A 7,846-nucleotide genomic window follows, 5' to 3' on the forward strand; every position below is an offset into this window, starting at 1 on the left:
ACTCCCTTGAAAATTAGCTCTCCCGGGATATCCGAAATATACATTTTACCCTCCCGGGTCATCTGAAAAATAAATTTTAGCCTTCCCGGCACGACACCGTTGTGTCTAGGTACATATACTATATGAACGCCAATGACAATAAACAATTGCAAACACACCTGGAAAACAAACAGATGTTTCCGTAACTTGAGACAAGGATTTCACATTCGGGCGATTTTTTAGGAATTATTAATAATCCCGGATTAAATATTAATAAAATATATGACGTTGTGGTTGTTCAGATGCGTTAAGCTTTCATATTCTCCTTCTCCGCTGACACGATGTAATGTCACGGTATATATCTCACGATAACGAACGAGGAAGAATGGTCTGCTGCAAGATATGATTATCTCAGGCTTAAATCATTCATGTCCTACTGAACAAAGGAAACGCCATGGATAGCACAGTATGGAAGATACTGAAGAAATTAGCATCAGTTTTCCTTGAAAATTGATTTAGAAAAGCTACAAATTGACAAAAATGACACTTTCAGATACATGTCATTCTTCTTTATTGCGAAAGGAATCTATCTCCTTGCTTCATCATGGGGACGCACCTTTAACCGGGGAGAATAACCAGTTTCTCAGTGAGTGAGTGAGTGAGTTTAGTTTTACGCAGCTGTTAGCAATATTCCAGCAATATCACGGCGGGGAACACTAGAAATGGGCTTCACACATTGTACCCATGTGGGGAAACGAACCCAGGTCTGCGGCGTGACGAGGGAACGCTTTAACTACTAGGCTACCCCACCGCGGCACTATCCCAACCAGTTTGTGAAGTGTATTGATATCACTGAGTGTTGTTAGTGGAGTGAGTGACGGTTTGCGTGACAGCGTCCGTTCGTGAGTCAGTGAGTGAGAAAACCAGCTGATCACGATTATCGGTTTTCTCCTAACGGTACTCCACAGCTATTCTTGACGCTAATCCTAACCTAGTCTGTCATACAGACCCTGAAGGAAATATATCCAAGAAAGCCCACGCAAGTCTAGATTTCCACAGCTTCAGGGAAATGACTGACTGACTGACTGAGTGAGTTTGGTTTTACGCCGCTTTTAGCAATATTCCAGCAACATCACGGCGGGGGACACCAGAAATGGGTTTCACACATTGTACCCATATGGGGATTCGAACCCGGGTCTATGGCGTGACGAGCCAACGCTTTAACCACTAGGCTACCCCACCGCCCCTCAGGGAAATGAAGAAAATCTCAGGGCTCCTTTTCATTATACTTTTTTTTTTTTCCATGTGAGCTATTTTTCTGTAAAATATGTTCCTTTCAGAGACTAGTTGTTAGTCTTATCCTAACCTAACAATGTTAACTCATTCAATAACAAATATCTTGGCAAGGAAACGGTTATCGTTTGGTTTTGCGAATATCGACGGTTATCGATTAATGTTAACGGTTATCGATTGATTTTGTCCAAATCGTCGATTACCTATTATGGATAACGGTTATCGATTGATTTTGTCCAAATCGACGGTTATCGATTGCTTTTGCCCCATCGACGGTTATCGCTTAACGACATCAGTTATCGATAACTTTTTGGCCTATCGACGATTATCGATTAACGATAACAGTTATCAATTGATTTTGTCCAAATCAACGGTAATCGATTGCGTTTGCCCTATCGACGATTATTAACGTTATTGGTTATCGATTGCGTTTGTTCATAATGAAACTTAAATTATTAACACTAAGTGTTTGACATAGACACCTCAACCTCGATCACTCACTACAAATCCAAACGCACACTCCTTACAACAAAGGTGTCTCTCATCAATACTGGTATAACATATAAATTCAAAATCTTCCTGCTGTGCTACAATGTAAACAGTTAGATATCACTCCCGTTACGTATGACACAGGCCTTTTCGGTGTTAGGAGCAGGAGCAGATAAAGGTCAGCAAGTGCGTTGTTATAATCAATATACATGTACTAGGATTACAGAGGACACGCGTGGTGGAGAAAGACGTCTAAGGCGACCTAATTTGATCTGCAGAGTTATGTCCCTTACACGCGTCGTAAACCAGAGGTCACAGGTAAGAGTGAGTATGGTTTTACGCCGCTTTTAGCAATTTTCCAGCAATATCACGGCAGGGGCCACCAGAAATGGGCTTCACATTGTACCTATGTGGGAATCGAACCTGGGTCTTCGACGTGACGAGCGGACGCTTTAACCACTAGGCTACCCACCGCCCCAGCAGGTACGAAGATGAGTTAGTGAATTTGTATTAACGCTGTTTTATGAAAATTACGTCCCGTCGTGTCCGCTTACAGAGGTGATCAAGGTATCAGACGTTTACCACGAGCACGGATTCGAACCCACAATCATTGGATTCTGGTGTGCTCAAGGGACGCAACTCCTCATAATTGTTCAAAGCGAAGTTGTATCGAAGTCTGTAGTTATTTCCATACTTTATTCTATTGCAACACAAATGAGATCCGATCTATCACACTGCACTCGCATGTGGACTCGAACCCGGTCAAGTGAGGCAGCCAGTTCCCATTGCTTGTCAATCATCTAGTCACCCTTACTAAACTGACCTGCAAAAGATGGTATGCACAATATTGGATGGTGGCTAAATTGAGACAAACAAGATATTATTGTTCGATCTTCATGTAATTAACTGCGGGTTAGAATTGGTCGTAAAAGGCGACTAACGGGATCAGGTGGTCGGGCTCGCTTACTTGGTTAACACAGGCATCGTCTCCCAATTGCGTAGATAGATGCTCATGATGTTGATCACTGGATTGTGCGGTCCAGACTCGATTATTTAGCTGGGTGCCGCGTCAAACAACATCAAACAAACAAACAAATCATATACAATGTATTCAACATGGATATCATAGGTGAGGCTGGGATTTTTTCACTGTTTCCAGTAAGGATTTCATATAAATTGTTACTTATTGGTCGAATTCAATTTTCAGGTGTATAACATCTATCCGACAATTTACACAGCGTATCTATATATATATTGTGGCCATTACTGATGACAGCAAAATGCTTGAAACATTTTTGTTAGATGTTTCTAAATATAGAACGCACATGCACCATACAAGCACCTGTTTTGCAGATCCAGACCCGCGGATGTAATACTGCCGTTGTCTTAAACCTCTTTTAGTCGTTGCTTAATGTTTACCGTTAACCATGTTTAATGTAGAATACTGACGCATCCATTTAGTTAATCCTCTGTCGTATTGACTTATCAAATGCGATGTTGAATTTTCCAGTTGCCGAGCGATAGCGTGTTCTTATTTTGTTCCTCGTTAATTGTTTTATCTTGAGCACTGTGGTGATTAAACAACACTGATGATGGTTTAAATGGTAGATAAAAGGAGATGAGGTAAAAGCTGTGTAGTTCGTGATGAAACACTCGGCTCTTCAATCCCAGTTTTATCTCGGCTAGTATTGGCATGGTTCCAGACCGCCTCCGTGGTGTAGTGGTTAGAGCGTCCGCCCGGAGTGCGAAAGGTCGCGGGTTCTATCCCCGACCGCGTCATACCAAAAGACGTTAAAATATGGTGCTTGTTGGTCCCTGCCTGGCGCTCGGCATTAATGGGTACAACATGGGTATTCATGCTTCACTGCGGCATGGTATCTCAGTGGGCTAGCACTATAACACCAGCTTCAGTCTGGGCTAGTACAAGCAGCCACACACACACATACACACGCATGCACGTCGTCATATGAGCGAAATATTCTCAAGCACGACGTTAAACCCAATTCCACCACCACCACCATGTTGGAACTGAATTCACTAGTTTCTCTAGTTTACGTGACTATCAGTACATACGACACAATAGTGGATACTGACGAAGAAGGGGAAAGGTGATGAAGATGATGATGATGATGAAGACGACGATGATGGTGGTGTGATTATGGTAATGATGATGATGATGATTGTGGTGATGATATGATGATGAAGATGACGAAGATGCTGGTGGTGTAATGGAGATGATGATGACGATGATGATAATGATGATGGTTAAGTTTTAAAAAGTGTTTTGTGTTCACATATATATGCAGAGATATAATTCAGTACTACTTTCACGCAGGGTCTAAAATAATAAAAAAGGGTCTAAAAAAATAAAGTCAAATGAAATAAGTCAATGCAATTTAGCCAATCCAGAAATACATCATTTGATACACGATTTTGCAATTGCCGAGAGAGAGCGTGTTCTTCGTTGGATTGTCATTATGTCTCTTATCTTGAACACAACGGTCTAAACTGACGACAAGGGCAGGTCAAGAGAAGTGCAGTCCGTGATTCATCACTCAGATCACCTAAATCATCTCTACATTTGCATTCACTAGTTTCAACAATTCACGTGAATATCGTGATCCTTACATTTATGTTGTTTGGCTTAAACTTGTCCACTTAATTTGTTAGTTGTGTTACATGATTAAGACTGATATTCTTTTCCAATTTCAAATTTAACCCGTTTTTGACATACTTCAGACAGTGTCAGGCTGGAATGTGTCTATACGGTTAGCTATAGAGGTTTTCAGGTAGTGTTCTATATATTTCTTGCGAAGCAGATAACAATCGTAAGTTTTCGTAAGTAAGATTCGTGAATCGTAAGTAAGATTCACCTATGAACACCATACACAAATTGAAAAGTGTAGTTGAAAATGTTATCCATCTTTGCAATTCCAAAACTTGCACTGAAGAAATACGCTAGAAGTCATCTACTGAAACTTGCTTGGTAATTTACATTATAGTATACTATTCCATTTTTTTTATGAATTTGACATTTTCAGTCAGACACAACAGATCCCATATCCTATAATTCCTTTCTAGAACACAGATTTTGTAAGGATAAATGTCATTATATAGGCCTCTAGCTTTATTTAGTTTATGAATTAGAAAAATATTCAAAATAACTTTGTGAGGGGAGAATATCATTTTAATGAACTGTCAAGACTTCACTATAAGACTTCTTCAAATTAATTCACCCTGAGCGGTAATTAGCAGTAAATGGGTTAAAGGCAATTTGCGTCTTTTATTCAATTAAGTTAAATTCAATTAATTATCTTTTATTGTTAACTTACCTGCAACGGGAACAATACAGGCGAAGATCAGCGTCAGTAACGTAGCTAACGTCATCCTGCTTCGACGACCTCACTGACGGCTTAATACTGAGATCTTGTGCGGCTCTATGCCCCATGAGTAGCGTTATATATGTAGTGTTATATTGGTCATCAAATCACATGACAGATGCGTATTTCATTATGTATGACAGGTCACACCTGGCCGCTTAAAGAGTTGCGTTTATGACCACAGTAAAATGTAGAGCCTCCCTTCCCCCCACCCCCCCCCTTCTTTTTATTTATAAAAGAATGGTTTGATAACATCTCTGAAGATAATAGATCTTTTCCCTTTTATATCTTCATGGAAACGAATAAAGGAACACACGAAAGTGCAAGTGTTCCGGATTTCTTGTCATGCTTTATATTGCACTGTGGGTGAAATAAATAAAGGAACACTTGTACTTGTACTTGTTTTCCCTTATTCGTTTCCGTGAGGATTTATTGTGCTAAAATGAAGGTCGTCAATGCTACTCAATTTAATCCATTCGTGGTAAACGACACGATGTAAATATTTTGGATTTTTAGGGAAAGTATGGTCTACCTCTTCTTGTACTGTGTTTACTAATTACATGACGATAAAATTATCATGACTTAGATATTTGAAGTGTGAGTGAGTGAATGTTACGCGGCTTTTAGCAAATTGAATATTCCAGCAGTATCACGGCAGGGGACAGCAGAAATGGGCTTTGTACATTGTGCCCATTTGGGGAATCGCGCATAGGTCTTTGGCGTGGCAAGCGATCGTTTTAACCACTAGGCTACCCCGACGTCCGGGATAATTGAAAATGAGAAATATATGCAACAAATCTTGAAATTCATCAATGTCTATGGAAATGCGTGTGAGTTTTGAAACTGCCGAGCGAGATCCTATTGACTTTATTTAACTTATCTTATCCTGAGCTCCAATGAGAAAAATAACGCAGATAACAAATGTATGAAATAAAAAAAAACAGCCACACATCAGGGCTGGTAACTTCAAAATGGTACCAGCCCAAAATGGATTTAACGACACCACTCAAGATATGGTCAATTTACTCAGATGTATGGAACATCTTAAACTTTTACCAGACCATCAGGCTGGCTAGCTGTAAAGTTAGACCGTCTCGGGAGGTCGGTCGGACGGGCCGTATTTCATACAGTGGGAAGTTTTGAAGAGACACTAACCACTGGTCGCATTCCGTAACCTATGTGAACACACAACAGACCAGTTGGACCAATCAAGTACTGCGACCAAAGTGGTGTGGAATATTGAACCTGGGAACTTGGCGTGACGAGCAAACGCTTTAACCACCAGGGCATAGATTTCCGAAGCTCTCTTAGCGCTAAGATAGTCGTAAGTTAATGTAAATGTGTGGTACTTACGACTATCTGAGCGTTAAGAGAGCTTCGAAAATCTAGGCCCTGGCCATCCAACCGTCGGCCAAATAATCTTTCAGGAATAGTGTTTGATTTTCCACGTATGTAAATATATACAAGGTACAGTTAATTGTGTTCAATGACATTGTATATCGGTTATATTCCAATGTGCTTTAAACAGCAGCTGCAATATATACATAGTGATATATGGTGGAAATATACATGAATCGTTACGCACGAGTTACGCGTTTGGGCTCAGACGGAACCCAGTCGCCAAAATGGCGACGATAAGGGAACGAGTCGCAATTTTGCATGTCTCGGGTAACACGGGTTGGTCACGGGTGTACGAGGCAGGAGGCATCAGCACCTTCCGTACACCGTCAGTATCGATCCATATTTCAGTGATAAATCGAGGCAAACGATATGATAATGAGCCAAGTGCACGCCTAATGCAATAGATAAGAGTAATGGACGGAGAGAGCTAAACACACAGAATACTGGCGCAATTCTTTTAGCTTGAATCTTGATTAAACATCCCACACATTTTATTCATCAATAAAACTGGTTCTAAAACAATATTTTCAAAAACATGTCGCAACGCTGTGCGACCTGAACTGTATCTCTGAGAGTACAGCATTCGCGACAAGTCGAAAAGCGTTCAGGTTACGGAAAGGGGCGAGTGGCGTCGAATGAAAGTAACTGCGATCCCCAGTTTCGGAGGTAACGTCAGGTAAGCGAAATCGATGTTTGTTGGATGTTTAACACTCGGCAATATCCCATCTATATGGCGACAGTAAATAATCAAGTCTGGACCAGACAATGGCATGATTAACCAATGGGTAGCAGGGGTTCAAAAATCCCATCGCCCGACGCGTCAGTTTTCATTTCGGGCAATCAAATACTGGTATCTTACTTGTCCGTGGGCTACTAGATAATCTCTGCTTACGGTTTCAAACTGCAAATAAACTTGGATTTAATTTCATATCTGCTCAAAATGTAGCTATTAAATTTTGCAATGATAATTAAGTAGAGTTATCCTTATTTGCCATTTATCACTTTTCAATAAATAGTCCAGTAAACATTAACATCAAATACCATGTTGATTTATTCTTTCATAATTACATCATCATGATTATGTCATAAAAATCAGGGCAAGTGGAAAAATAGCCAGGACAAGTTACTTTCTTAAAGTCACTTGCCCTGTGGCAAGTGGCTTTTAAAAAGATTGTTGAACCCCTGGGTAGCCTATCGATCTACGTAATGACATGTGTGAACCAATTCAGCGAGTCTGACCACCCGATCCCGTTAGTCGCAAATTACGACAAGCAACTCAGTGTTCTCGCGATAGGTTTAAGCTA

Source organism: Haliotis rubra, unplaced genomic scaffold (genome assembly GCF_003918875.1).
Source record: "Haliotis rubra isolate DU_JTF1 unplaced genomic scaffold, ASM391887v1 Scf700, whole genome shotgun sequence".
Lineage (NCBI taxonomy): Eukaryota > Metazoa > Mollusca > Gastropoda > Lepetellida > Haliotidae > Haliotis > Haliotis rubra.